Source organism: Cetorhinus maximus, chromosome 6 (genome assembly GCF_964194155.1).
Source record: "Cetorhinus maximus chromosome 6, sCetMax3.hap1.1, whole genome shotgun sequence".
NCBI classification, from domain to species: Eukaryota; Metazoa; Chordata; class Chondrichthyes; order Lamniformes; family Cetorhinidae; genus Cetorhinus; species Cetorhinus maximus.
The window spans coordinates 83,579,926-83,592,864 of NC_135884.1; the positions used below are offsets into that span (position 1 = coordinate 83,579,926).

General features: G+C 44.3%; 1 protein-coding gene and 1 long non-coding RNA gene across 5 annotated transcripts in view; one reads left to right on the plus strand and one right to left on the minus strand.

The window, feature by feature from the left end:
• st3gal2 (ST3 beta-galactoside alpha-2,3-sialyltransferase 2) overlaps positions 1-12,939 on the minus strand; it is a 455,559-nt gene that overhangs the window by 239,804 nt on the left and 202,816 nt on the right. The window lies entirely within an intron of this gene.
• On the plus strand, positions 322-5,516 carry LOC144681350 (uncharacterized). Its single transcript, XR_013576769.1, has 2 exons — positions 322-568; positions 5,169-5,516. It is a non-coding gene; the product is annotated as an uncharacterized LOC144681350 (long non-coding RNA).

Consider the following 12,939-nt stretch of genomic DNA (forward strand, 5'->3'; position numbering starts at 1 on the left):
GCACCTACTACAGGGTCGACAGGACTATATATCGACAGGACTGTAGTTGTCTAAAGTGGCTGGGAAAATAGACTAAGGGGAAGGTCGGTGGATGAGCAGTGGCAGACATTTAAGCAGTGTGGGAGAATAAAATACATATACAGGATAACAAAGGGTTAAGTGGTTAAACTATATAATGGAATATTACAACGAAGTGTCCTTGAAACTAGGCCCATCCGTTTTCTCACTAGCACATAAAATAATAGACTAGTCGCGCTATCAGCTACCTTCCCAGACTCATGTGTGCCAGATGGGTTGTGCAAGTGTCAGATGTGGTTGTAAACTAAAAGAACTATTGTGTGCAAGCCAAAAGATATGTACTTTTTTGCTATAACTATGTGTGTACTCTAATGCTTCTCAGAGTGCCGGCTAGCTCTGTTGTATGCTGCTGGGCTCTCCATAATATTATGATTCAATAAAGACTTCCGAGGCAAACCTCCTGGGTCCGAGTGTTCACTCCGTTTTCCGCGACAAATTGGCGACGAGGATGGGATCCGAATGAAGTCCAGCAGCCTCTTAAGTTGGAGAGGTGATTGAAATCCTGGGCTGTCGGATCTCTAAAAAAAAACCCTCGCGGAGAAAGGGAGGAATAACTCTCCTAAGTTAGGGAGAGTACGAACTGCATCCTAGCTGAAAGGGGGATTGCAGTGAATTAGCGTCCCAGCTGAAAGGGGGACTACGAGTAAAAGGGTAGCTACTGACCAAAGAGACTTAAGTGACCCAAAGAATCGGAGGAGTTGTTAAGGAACTCTTAAACACCGGTGAGCGCACAGGGTAGGAAACACGCCGCGCTGTTAATTGTGTTTTCTTTTCAAAAAAATGGGAGATCACAACAGCAGAGCGGGCTCTGCCACTCCCCCCGCTTCGCAAAGCACTAAGAACAAACCTTAACCGGTGAAACCATAGCTTAAATCAAGAACTTTGAAGATGGGTAAGAAAACGAAAAAAGTAGTAGTAGTATACCCAGGGGTTCGAGTCCACTGGAGGTGAAAAGTAAGTAATTTCTGTGTTTTCTTTTGTGTCCATTACGGTCCTGAAATTGTCCAATATGTTTCTGATTGGGTTAAATAGACTCAAAGTAAAGGAGAGAGCTTCCCACCAGCTGGAACTTTTAATCGGGAGAGAATTGAGCACTTATAATATGTTTTAAGGGAGGTCGATAGTCCGCTACTGAATTTTCTGTAACTTAAAAAAAAATGAATTGATCTAAGTTACAAGAGCTGTTTGTGCTGAAGAGAGAGAGAGAACGGGTACCCCTAGGGGGTTAATGAGCAATTTACAAGCAGCAGCAGAGAAAATGTGAGCTTTCGTCAGTTTGAAGGTTCCTATAGGCGGAGCCTTCAAGATCCCTTTATTCCCCCACTGCTACTTGAAGATTTGTTTAGAGTTAAGTTCAACATTATAGGAGTATCGATACATACCTTTATCTATGTGTTTGTTTGTGTGCAATGAAGCATTTGTATGTGAGCTTTAATGTGTTTTCTTCCCTGAATTGTCTTGTGTGTGTGTAGTTGAGCACTTTAGAGTCGAAAGCCCCATATTAGATTAAAGGAAAAGTTTATTCAAATATTCCAAAGTTTTGAGTATAAGGTTTGAGTTGAGATTTCTGGCAAAAATCATAATTTGAAGGTAGTGTAAAGATAAAACAAGGCTTGCCTTTGTTTGAGATGAACCCTTGTACCACCCCCTTGTAGACTAGTAGGGACTAACCCTCATCATCAGCTTCCAAGCTGATTGGGATTAATACATACTAGTTAGTATTCTAAAATTCTGAGAAAAAGAAATTACTTGAAATTCAGAAAGATTCTAGGAAAACGAAAAGACATAAACACAAGGTCTAGGTGGTTCCAATGGATAAAAAGGGGTTTCTTATGAAAGAGATTAATTAAATATTAAAGGAAATCTGCTTTCCAAAAGCACTGGAATTTGAATTTGGGACAATCTTGAGATGGAAAGTGCAGTGTAATTTAACAAGTTACTTTTGAATCACTAGGATGCTATCTAAGATAAAGAATGTGTCGATAAACATACTTAAATTATAACTTGGATACAAATCATTACACATGAAAAAGAGGTTGTTTTAATTTTGATAGTGTAAATTACAGTTCTTACAAAGTTTAAAAATTTGAGGTTTAGTTCTTGATAAAGTTCTCAAAAGGAAATTTTCATTTTAAAAGGTTTGACAACAATTGGCACTAATTCAAATGGTGCAAGCTTTTGTTTTTGTAAAGCCTGTTCCCAAAATATGAAGCTAAGCTCAAGACCTTGGCAAAGTTTGGCAGAAATCCAATTTTTGACCGAGTTAATGAATCTGAGATAATTCTAAAAGAAAAGGGTCAGACACAATTTAGTGGGTTACTTTTAAGACAATAAAATCTTTGAGAAGAAAAGGAAGCAAAACATGTCAATACCTGATTTCTGTTTTAAAACTGTTATGAGAATACTTTATTGGATTGTAAAGTCTCTCCAGACAACCTGAACAAGACAAGATGGTAGCTGTTGCAAGTGTAATATGGTATGAGGCAAGTAGGAGAATGAGTCAGGGAAAGAGGACATAATGTACAAACTGTTTTAAGGGAAATGAATTTGATAATCTGGCCATCAACTGAGGCATTGGAAACGCATAGGGGGAAATAAGCAAAGATCTAGAGACAGAGATCCCCGTTGAAATTAAATAGTTAATATGGCCTAAAGAGTAAGGAAACATTTTAAACAATCAAGACAATAGAGAAACTGAACTCAAGAGAACCTTAGGATGATCATGGTTAGGAAAGAAAACTTAGAGGTAAAACTATGAGGAATCTGTAGTTCAGGAATTGAAATGTAAGGAGAAATAATACTTATCAACAATTTACCACAAGATAGATACAGGTAAAGGGAAAGCTGGAAAAAGGCTAAATAGATGTATTACTGACTATATTAATGTGCCTGTGAGCTACAAAAAGTAAAACCATGGGATTAACACCTTGATGACAGGCAGAGTTAAGCGGTTCCCAGAGAGAACCATCACTGGAAGTGAAGATACTGAGCCATTGAAAGATAGGATAAGAAGGTGCACTGTAGAGTTGTGTTGGCAGTTTAAGGAATTGAAGCCTGACATGAGACAGCAGCAGGAGAGAGTAAACTGGAAGGAGTGGAGGGTGCCTACCCAGATGGATTCAGATCAGGGAACTCATTTCACAGGGAGAGTCATTAAAGAAGTGTGTAATCTTATGGAGATTAAACAGAAGTTCCATATTCCTTACCACCCCCAGAGTCCAGGGATGGTGGAAAGGATGAACTGAACTTTAAAAAAAAAGTCAATCAAGAGACAGGGAACAGCCCAATATTCTAATGCGCCGTGGGCTACCCCAAGCAGGACCGCCAGGTTCACCCCATTTGAAATGATAACAGGAAGGGCCATGCAATTACCTGAAGACATTATAGTAAGAGGTGTAGGGCCACTGAAAGGAAAAATACAGGACAATGTAAGAGAATTAAGTAGGCAATTGCATGAGTTAAGGAAGGAAGTCAGAGACCGACAGGTGATTAAGGATATGGAAACAGGCAAATCCAAAGAGAAAGATACATGACAATTGACCAAGCGATAACCCAGAGAATGGGAGCCGATGTTAATGTCTCCACAGATCTACGATCCTGGTCGTGGGCCTCTCAGTACTGGCAACAAGGTCGGGGATCATCACTGCTCATCCTGCACCGCAGGAGGAACTTTGGTACAGCACGGACAGTGCCGAATGTGATACGCAACGGGGAATGATAAATGTAACAGTAGGAGAACAAGTGCTTTTGAATTGTAGTAAGGGTTTGCTTCAGATCGGGCGTGAGAGGTCTGCCCAAAAGAGCCACTACCCAGCCACCTCCCACCTCTACTTTCACAGTCCGAGTAGAGATAATTGAAGACCCTCAAACCACACAGACTGATCCATTTTGTCCGACTATGCATCCAGGACCGACAAATGGTTTGGTACTGGTTAATCAGAAGTTTTGTATGATAATGTACACCATGAGCTGGTACCCGTAGTCTTGAATATATCCGGAATCGTCCTGCTCAACCCATACCCAAGCACTCTATAGGGCTCTGACGCGCCAGTTGATGACTGAAGCAGTTCAGTTCAGTGGCGAGATGCGATCAGGCTTGGGAGGGAACCGCGTTAAGCACAGCCTGATAAATGATGCCGCTACGATATTCAGTACAGGGACATCATTGGTTAATCCAAAGTCTGGCTACCGTCCTCGAAAGTCATGCGGAGACTACCAATAAATTAATTGAAATAAGGAAAAATATTTCAGACGAAGCGAGCAGAAATTATGTATGCAACACCTATGGATCTTGGGCACTGGAACAAGCCCGAGAAAATTTAAGACAGATTAATGAAGGGGTAGTCCCTTTATGGGTAACTAATGAGTATCTATTGAATCTCTCACGACACAAGAATCATGACTTGAGCGGTTGCCAGGTCAGGGGTTTAACACGTGTAAGTAGAATGAATGTTGAATGTATAGTGAATAGTAATATGCTAATAGGCATTGTATTAGTAATACCTGTCATACCTATGTCAATGACATAACCCAGGCAAGACGCCCACAGTGACTGCTGGAATGGGACCCCAGCCATGGGGCCCATTTGTACACCTACAAATGGACTTTATACAAATGCCTAAATGTATGGAATATAATTATGTTTTAGTTCTAGTATGTTTGTTCTCGCGACGGGTGGAGGCGTATCCCACCCGACGAAATGATGCTGTTGTTGTTGTAAAATTGTTGTTCATTTTACTGCTAAAGTGATAAAGGAACTGTTGAAGGCCTTACAATGGAACCATCACCTTTCCTGCCCATACCACCCCCAGTCTACTGGAGCGGTGGAAAGACAAAATGGTATTCAGAAAAACAAACTAGCTAAATTATGTGGAGAAACTGGTTTGAAAGGGCTTGAAGCTCTACCCTTGGCGCTCATGACTATGCGCTCTCACCCTAACTGTACCACCTCCCTCTCTCCTTATGAAGTTGTAATGGGACGTCCTATGCACCTCCCAGTGACCCCACCCTTGTCTGCTAGGGAAATGGACATCCACGCTATGGATGAGGGAATGATTACATACTGTATAGTGCTCACTAATTCTCTCAAGAGCTTGCATATACAGGTAGTAGAAGCTCAGAAAAAGCCCACCATTGAAGATTGCCATCAATACCAGCCCGGGGACCTAGTCCTAGTAAAGACCTTCAGGAGAAAGAACTGTTTGGAACCTCGATGGGAAGGGCCTTTCCAAGTCCTGCTCACCACCCATATGGCCGTGAAGGTTGAAGGATGCCCTTGTGGATCCACGCATCGCACGTCAAGCGGACGCTGACCTCGGACGGAAGTGCTTGTGCAAGAACTTTAACTGAGCCGTCAGAATGCTGACTCTGATTTGGATCCTGTCCTGCGTGGTCCTTACGGGGGCATGGAATACCAATTCTGCGGTTCAACGAATGCAGGCCGTAGCCTCGCAAGTTAATCGGACTAAATGTTGGATTTTGTACTCATTTTCCTCTATGCAAAACAGCAGCTGAATTGCATGAGAGGGTGGAAAGGACCCTACCTTGTGCTGCTAACAACTCGAACGGCCCTGAAGGTTAAAGGGAAGGAAGATTGGGTCCACGCCACTCGTTGTAAAAAAAAAAATTGTCCGACAGTCCTATAACCGTTGTTACCAGTGAACTAATTTGCATTATGTATCGGATACTGCCTTTTGCTATATTCTGTCTTTTTGCTATATTCTGTGAAGTATACCCAAAGGATTCTCACCCTAACACCGTTTTGTCTTTATGTCGCGCCTATGCTAGACAAGTAGGACAGGGCGCCTGTTGGATATGTGCCCAGACTCCCCAACATGGAGGCGAGTCAAGCCCCAACAGGCAAAACCAATGACTGAGGAAGAACTGAAGAATCACACAAATTTCCACACCCAGTCAGATGATACAGAATCCAATATGTTCAGGGGATGGTTCCGTCGCTCTCCACCTGCTAATGGGTGGAACTATACAGATCATGGGATAAGAATCAAGCCTCCTCAGGAGCCGATAAACGCCACCTGTTGGTGTTCGAACCTTGCAACCGGTACCTATAACCTGGGAAATAGTAGTTGCAAGAACACCATATCTACTAGCCCTGGCAGTTATGACCCTCAAAATCCTCTAAATGGTACGTACTGGGTTGTGGGGAAAAAACATACCCCTGGCTGCCTGGGATGCCGCAATTATCTTCCTTCTTTAATCAAGATACCGGAAGTTTGGGTAAGAGCGCTACCACTCCCACCTGGAGTGGCTGCTGCTACCTAGCATATCTGAATCCCTATCTTCGCTATATAAGTAAATTAGATATTCACCCGCATCGGCGTTTACATCGCCGTGACATCTCGGAATCTGAATGATTCTGGATGATTGCTATCCCCTCTTATGGAGCTGCTCGTAATTCCCGAGAGATTATCAACCTGGCAGCTGCACTTGGAAAACTAACAGTGTCTCTACTGGATTAGGAGGAGCTCCAGTTGTCCCTCAAATGATGCGCACTGGTCCCAGTGAGGCCCACTGGTGGGAAAAAAAGCGCTTTATCCTGCCGGAGATCGGCCTTTTCCTTATGGTTATGAACCCCCATGTGATAATGAAGATACTATTCCTCATTGGTGTTAATCTAGAAGATTAACAAGGAGGGATATTGTGGGAGAATAAAATACATATACAGGATAACAAAGGGTTAAGTGGTTAAACTATATAATGGAATATTACAACGAAGTGTCCTTGAAACTAGGCCCATCTGTTTTCTCACTAGCACATAAAATAATAGACTAGTCGTGCCATCAGCTACCTTCCCAGACTCATGGGTGCCAGATGGGTTGTGCAAGTGTCAGATGTGGTTGTAAACTAAAAGAACTATTGTGTGCATGCCAAAAGATATGTACTTTTTTACTATAACTATGTGTGTACTCTGATGCTTCCTCAGAGTGCCGGCTAGCTCCATTGTATGCTGCTGGGCTCTCCATGATATCATGATTCAATAAAGACTTCCGAGACAAACCTCCTGGGTCCGAGTGTTCACTCCGTTTTCCGCGACAAGCAGATATTTCATAATGCTCAGCAAAAATTTATCCTGGTCAAAAAGAAGAACTTGATGATAAGGATGAACCACGCGTGGTTCAAGGTGGTCAATGAGAGTATCCAATCTAAGGCATACAAAGCTGCGAAAAATAGTGGTAGGCCAGAGGATTGGGAATTTTTTTAGGAACCAGCAGCAGATGACTAAAAAGCTAATAAAGAGAGAAAAAATTGATTATGAAAGTAAATTGGCAAGAAATATAAAAACAAACAGCAAGAGCTTCTACGGGTATATAAAAAGAAAGAGAGTGGCTAAAGTGAGCGTGGAGGATGCGACTGGAGAATTGATAGGGAAATGGTAAATAATTTAAGCTGATATTTTGCATCGGTCTTCATGGTGGAGGACACTATAAACATCCCAAAGATATTAGGTAAGCAAGGAGCTAATGGGAGGTAAGGTCTTGTAACAATGTCTATTATGAGGGACCAAGTATTTGACAAACTAATGGGACTAAAGGCAGACAAGTTGCCAGGACCTGATGGCCTGCATCCAAGGGTTTTAAAGGAAATAGCTGCAGAGATAGTGGAGGCATTGGTTGAAATATTCCAGAACTCATTGGGTACTGGGACAGTCCCAGCAGATTGGAAAACCGCTAATGTGACACCCCTGCTCAAGAAGGGAAGGAGACATAAAGCAGGAAATTATAGGCCAGTCAGCCTAACATCTGTCGTTGGGAAAATACCAGAGTCCATTATTAAGGAAAAAATAGCAGGACATTTAGAAAAACTTAACACAATTAAACAGAGTCAACATGGTTTTGTGAAAGGGAAATCATGTTTGACAAATTTGCTAGAGTTCTTTGAGGATATAATAGGCAGAGTTGATAAAGGGGAACCGGTAGATGTAGTGTATTTCGATTTCCAGAAGGCATTCGATAAGTTGCCACATAAAAGGTTATTATACAAGATAGGAGCTCACGATATTGGGGATAATGCATTAGCATGGATTGAGGATTGGTTAACACACAGAAGACAGGGAGGTGGGATTAATGAGTCTTTTTCTGGTTGGAAAGATGTAACTAGTGGAGTGCCACAAGGATCAGTCCTAGGGCCTCAATTATTTACCATCTATATTAATGATTTGGAGGAGGGTGCAGAGTGTAATGTATCCAAATTTGCTAACAATACAAAAATAGGTGGGAGGGCATGTTGTGACGAGGACATACGGAATCTGCACGGGGATATAGATAGGTTGAGTGAGTGGGCAAAAACTTGGTAGATGGCGTTTAATGTAGGAAAGTGTGAGGTCATGCACTATGGTAGGAAGAATCAAAAGGCAGACTATTACTTAAATAGAAAGAGACTCCAAAAAAGTGCAGCACAGAGGGATCTGAGTGTTCTTGTGCATGAAACACAAAAAGTTATCATGCAGCTGCATCAAGTAATTAAGAAGGCAAATGGAATTTTGGCCCGTATTGCTAGGGGATTGGAGTTTAAAAACAGGGAAGTCTTGTTACAACTATATAGGGTGTTGGTGAGGCCACACCTGGAGTGCTGTGTACAGTTTTGGTCCCCGTATTTAAGAAAGGATGTACTGGCATTGGAGGCTGTTCAAAAGAGATTCACTAGGCTGATTCCTGGGATGAAGGGGTTGACTTATCAAGAATGGCTGAAGAGGTTAGGCCTTTATTCATTAGAGTTTAGAAGAATGAGGGGTGATCTTATTGAAAAGTACAAGATTCTGAGGAGGCTTGACAGGGTAGACGTTGAGAAGGTGTTTCCACTGGTGGGGGAATCTCGAACTAGGGGACATAGTTACAGAATAAGGGACAATCATTTAAAACTGAAATGAAAAGACTTTCTTCTCTCAGAGGGTAGTGAATGTCTGGAATTCTCTACCCTAGAGAGTTGTGGAGGCTAGATCCCTGAAAGTATTTAAAGAGGAGCTAGATAGATTTTTGAAATATTGGGGAGTTGAGGGCTATGAGGAGCTGGCACAAAAGAGGAGTTGAGGCCTGGGGCAGATCAACCATGATCTTATTGAATGGTGGAGCAGGTTTGAGGGGCCGAACGGCCTACTCCTGCTCCTATTTCTTGAGTTTTTATGTTCTTATATGCACAACCAAACTCTTTTTGTAAATTGATTGGACCCTGCACTGAAACTCTGATCGTGTGGTATATACAAAACAAGAGAGCACTTAGATACCAATGCCATTTACCAGAATCAGTCGTCGAGGTCATCATATTCACCATTACATAAGGCTGTGTCCCAGGATGCTGCATTACATTCACTCACTTATAAGTACTGTCAGGGCAACGTAATTATTGTTTAACAACTTGTAATTAACCAGTTGCAAATTAACAAAAATTATGTGGAAACATTTCAAACAATTTCAGGGATTGAGAATATGTTTCAAAGATTATAAAATGTCACACCTCAGGCTCTGCCAGGAAATGTGGTGAGAGAAAGGGAGCCAATGCACCCACATGGGTTCCAGCACAGCTCTGATGAAAGGTCATCGACCTGAAATGTTAACTCTGTTTTTCCCCACAGATGCGGCCAGACCTGCTGAGTATTTCCACCATTTCCTGTTTTTATTTCAGACTTCCAGCATTCACAGTACTTTGCTTTTGTATTAGGGCCAGAATATCATTGTGATAAAGAGACTGCATTCACAACATGGACTGGGCCCAAGTGATAGACTCGCACAGGTTAGTTAGACATAAACCGATAGACAGGGTGGGCCAAATAGTACTCATGCCAGTGTCCTGTGAACTAGAACTGCTCTTCCCAACTGGTCCTTCAGCCACATATTCATTTTCCTATATTTTTGTTGCTATGCAATTAGCACTTGGTTTGGGTGACTTAATGGTCGCATTCTCACCTCTGAGTCAGAAGGTCATGGGTTTAAATCCCACTCCAATGACTTGAACACAAAATCTAGACTAACACTTCAGTCCGCTATGGAGGGAGCTCTACACTGTTGGAGATGCTTTCTTTCCAATGAGAAGTTAAATAGAGATCCTCTCTGCCTGCTCAAGTGGATGTACAGGGTAAAACATCCCTGAGCACAATTTGACAAGCAGGAAATTTCTCCCGGTACCCTTTTATCCCACAACATTTATCCCACAGCTGGGCACAAGGCAAAGCTCCAAACTGTTTGGACACACTGCTCGATTTATGTTTCCTTATGCTCCTAGATTTTTACATTGAAATCCAGCCGCTCCTTTCTTGCCCAACCTTCTAACTCAGGCTGGGTGAGGACTGTGTAGTGCAGTGGGTTCCCAAGGCCTTGTGTCGAGGGTGGAAGAGTCGGAGATAAGGAAGCCATGCCCCCTTTTTTGCAGCACTGGCCGAGGAGGTCGGGTGGTCAGTAGCGGGTGTGGGGATCGGGTGGTTGGTGTGGGAGTCAGGTGGTCAGTGGCGGGGGGTGGGCGGTATCGGACGGTGGGGGGCAGGGTTGAGTAGTCAGGGGGTGGGCATTGGGTAGTCAGTGGGGGCGTATGGGTTTAGGGGTCAGGTGGTCAGTTGGGGGTTTGGGTGATGGGTGGGGAGGGTGTCAGGTGGTCAGTGGTGGGGGGGGTCAGGTGGTCGGGGTGGTCAGTGGTGAGGGGGTTGGGTGATCAGTGGGGAGGGTCAGGTGGTGGACGGTGGTGATCAGTGGGGTGTGGGAGTCAAGTAGTCAGTGAGGGGTGGTCAGTGGGGGTATGGGGGTCTGGTAATCAGAGGGTTGGGTGGTCATAGGTTAGTGGGGGGGTTGGGGCCGGATGGTCAGTAGTAGGGGGGATCAGTGGTCAGGGGGGTCAGTGGGCATGTGGTCAGTACAGAGGTGGTCAGTTGGAGGGCGGTCATTGTGGGTGTCAGGTGGTCAGGGGGTGGTCAATGAGGGGGTCAGGTGGTCAGTGGGGGAAGTGGAGTGGGGGGAGTGGAGGGTAGCTGGGAGGGGGTTCCTGTCAGGGAACCTGGGGACATCCCCTGGTTGGGGGGGGGTCTGTGCAGCTAGTCAGAGGGTCTCATGGAGGGGTCGGGTGTGTGGGGGAGTCCTGTGGAGCATCGGGTTGGGAGGGGTCCCATGGGGTGTGGAGAGATGGGGAGAGTCCTGTGGGTAGTTGGGGGGTGCTAGGTAATGTTGGGGATGGGGGTAGTAGGGGGTTTGTGAGGGATTTGGGGGGGCGGGGGGAGTCCCGCATGGTGTCGGGGTGGATAGTCAGGTAGTCCCTTGGCGGTCGGGGGGTGGGGTGGCTGCTGTAGAGAATCTTGTGGGGGGTCATTTGTAGCCGCAGTGAGGTTCTGGGGGGCTAATGGGGGGTTGGGCAGTAGCCCTTGGGGGTGGGGTCCAGCGGGGGGTGGGGTGGGGCCGGGGGTTCCAATGGGGGTGGTCAGTTACCCAGAAGTTTGAAGTGGTTTTAATTTTTCTAATTTTTTCCTGTAATGCAGTCGGAACCATCTAAAGTTTGAGATTTATATCATACTTTCGGATGGTTCCCAATTCAGGACAATTGCCCAACAGAAGTTTGAACTTCCCAGGCAATTGCCGTGCAATCCTTACATGGGGAATTCTTGGGGGGGGGCGGTGGTGTCCCCAGAGCCTGGAGGTTACAGGCCAATGTGTTTCCTAATGGGATAAATTCAATGCTGCATCTTCAAACGGCAACCACCTAAGAGCATTATATTTACATATGTCACAGACACTAGTATTGCAACATTACAGAGCTACCCATGGTCTCCACTACCAGAATTCCCTGGCTTCCTCTCCACAAAGTGGAATCCTGACAGATCTCTGTTTTGCCCCACTTGCTGCTTTCTTCCTTCTGTAGCAAGGAAAACACTAGAATATGTTCTCCCTTTCCTGCTGAACATCGTGCCACCATATCAGTGTGCGGTTCCACAGACTCCAGTCACCTATTGGTAAAATGCCCAAACTGTGAGCCTTGGTACTGTGGTTCGAGTGCAGGTAATGGTGGTGGGAGGGAAATCATTACAGCTGACACTGGCATATGTACATGTTTCAGCAGAAGTCAATGATCAATGCTAGGTACCCAGGCTGATCTTTCTTCTCCTTGTCCCAAGAATGATGAGGTCAACTGTACAGTCTTTAACACCAACCATGCTGCGATATGTTAACTGAGCACTGCTGGAGGATAGAACCTGGGATTATTCTGATCTTTATTTCAGTCATACTCAGCCCTTGTTCCTTTTCTTATTCGCCTAAGATATCGCTGTTCATCTCTAACCATGGCCTGCTCTGCCAATCATTGCTTCCAGACGTTGCTAAGGTATACAAGACAGGGCCCATTGCTGTTGGGAAGTTCTTGGCCTTACCAGAACAAAGTTGGGGAGGATCACAAGCACTAACCCACACCTTAGCATTCTCCAGTGTATTGTTAATTTGAAACTCAATACCATTGTGTTTCTAATTTCAAAACCAATTTATGTTATAATTATAGAATATCTGCTGTGAAACTTCACACATTGCAGCTCCTGCCTGTGGAACTTCACCTGAAAGTCTGCTCTAGGGTTTAAAAGCTTAAAGGTACTTTTGTGACAAGCCTGGGTGAAGGCAAGGCCCAAAATTCAGCAAACATCCATGGGTTGAAATACAGGACACAAGATGATGCAAATCAGGTCAAGAAATTTGAAGATAAGCACCAGAGCAGATCAGACAAGCAGAATGGCCTGCTTCTGGGTCAGTACATTCCAGAGCTCATATGGAAGCTCCATTGACAGATAATGGAGGGGGGTTTCAACTATTCACGACCAACTAACTTTGATACGGAAGGGTCAGGTTGGCTCGATAGGTAGCACTCTTACCTCTGAGTTAGTAG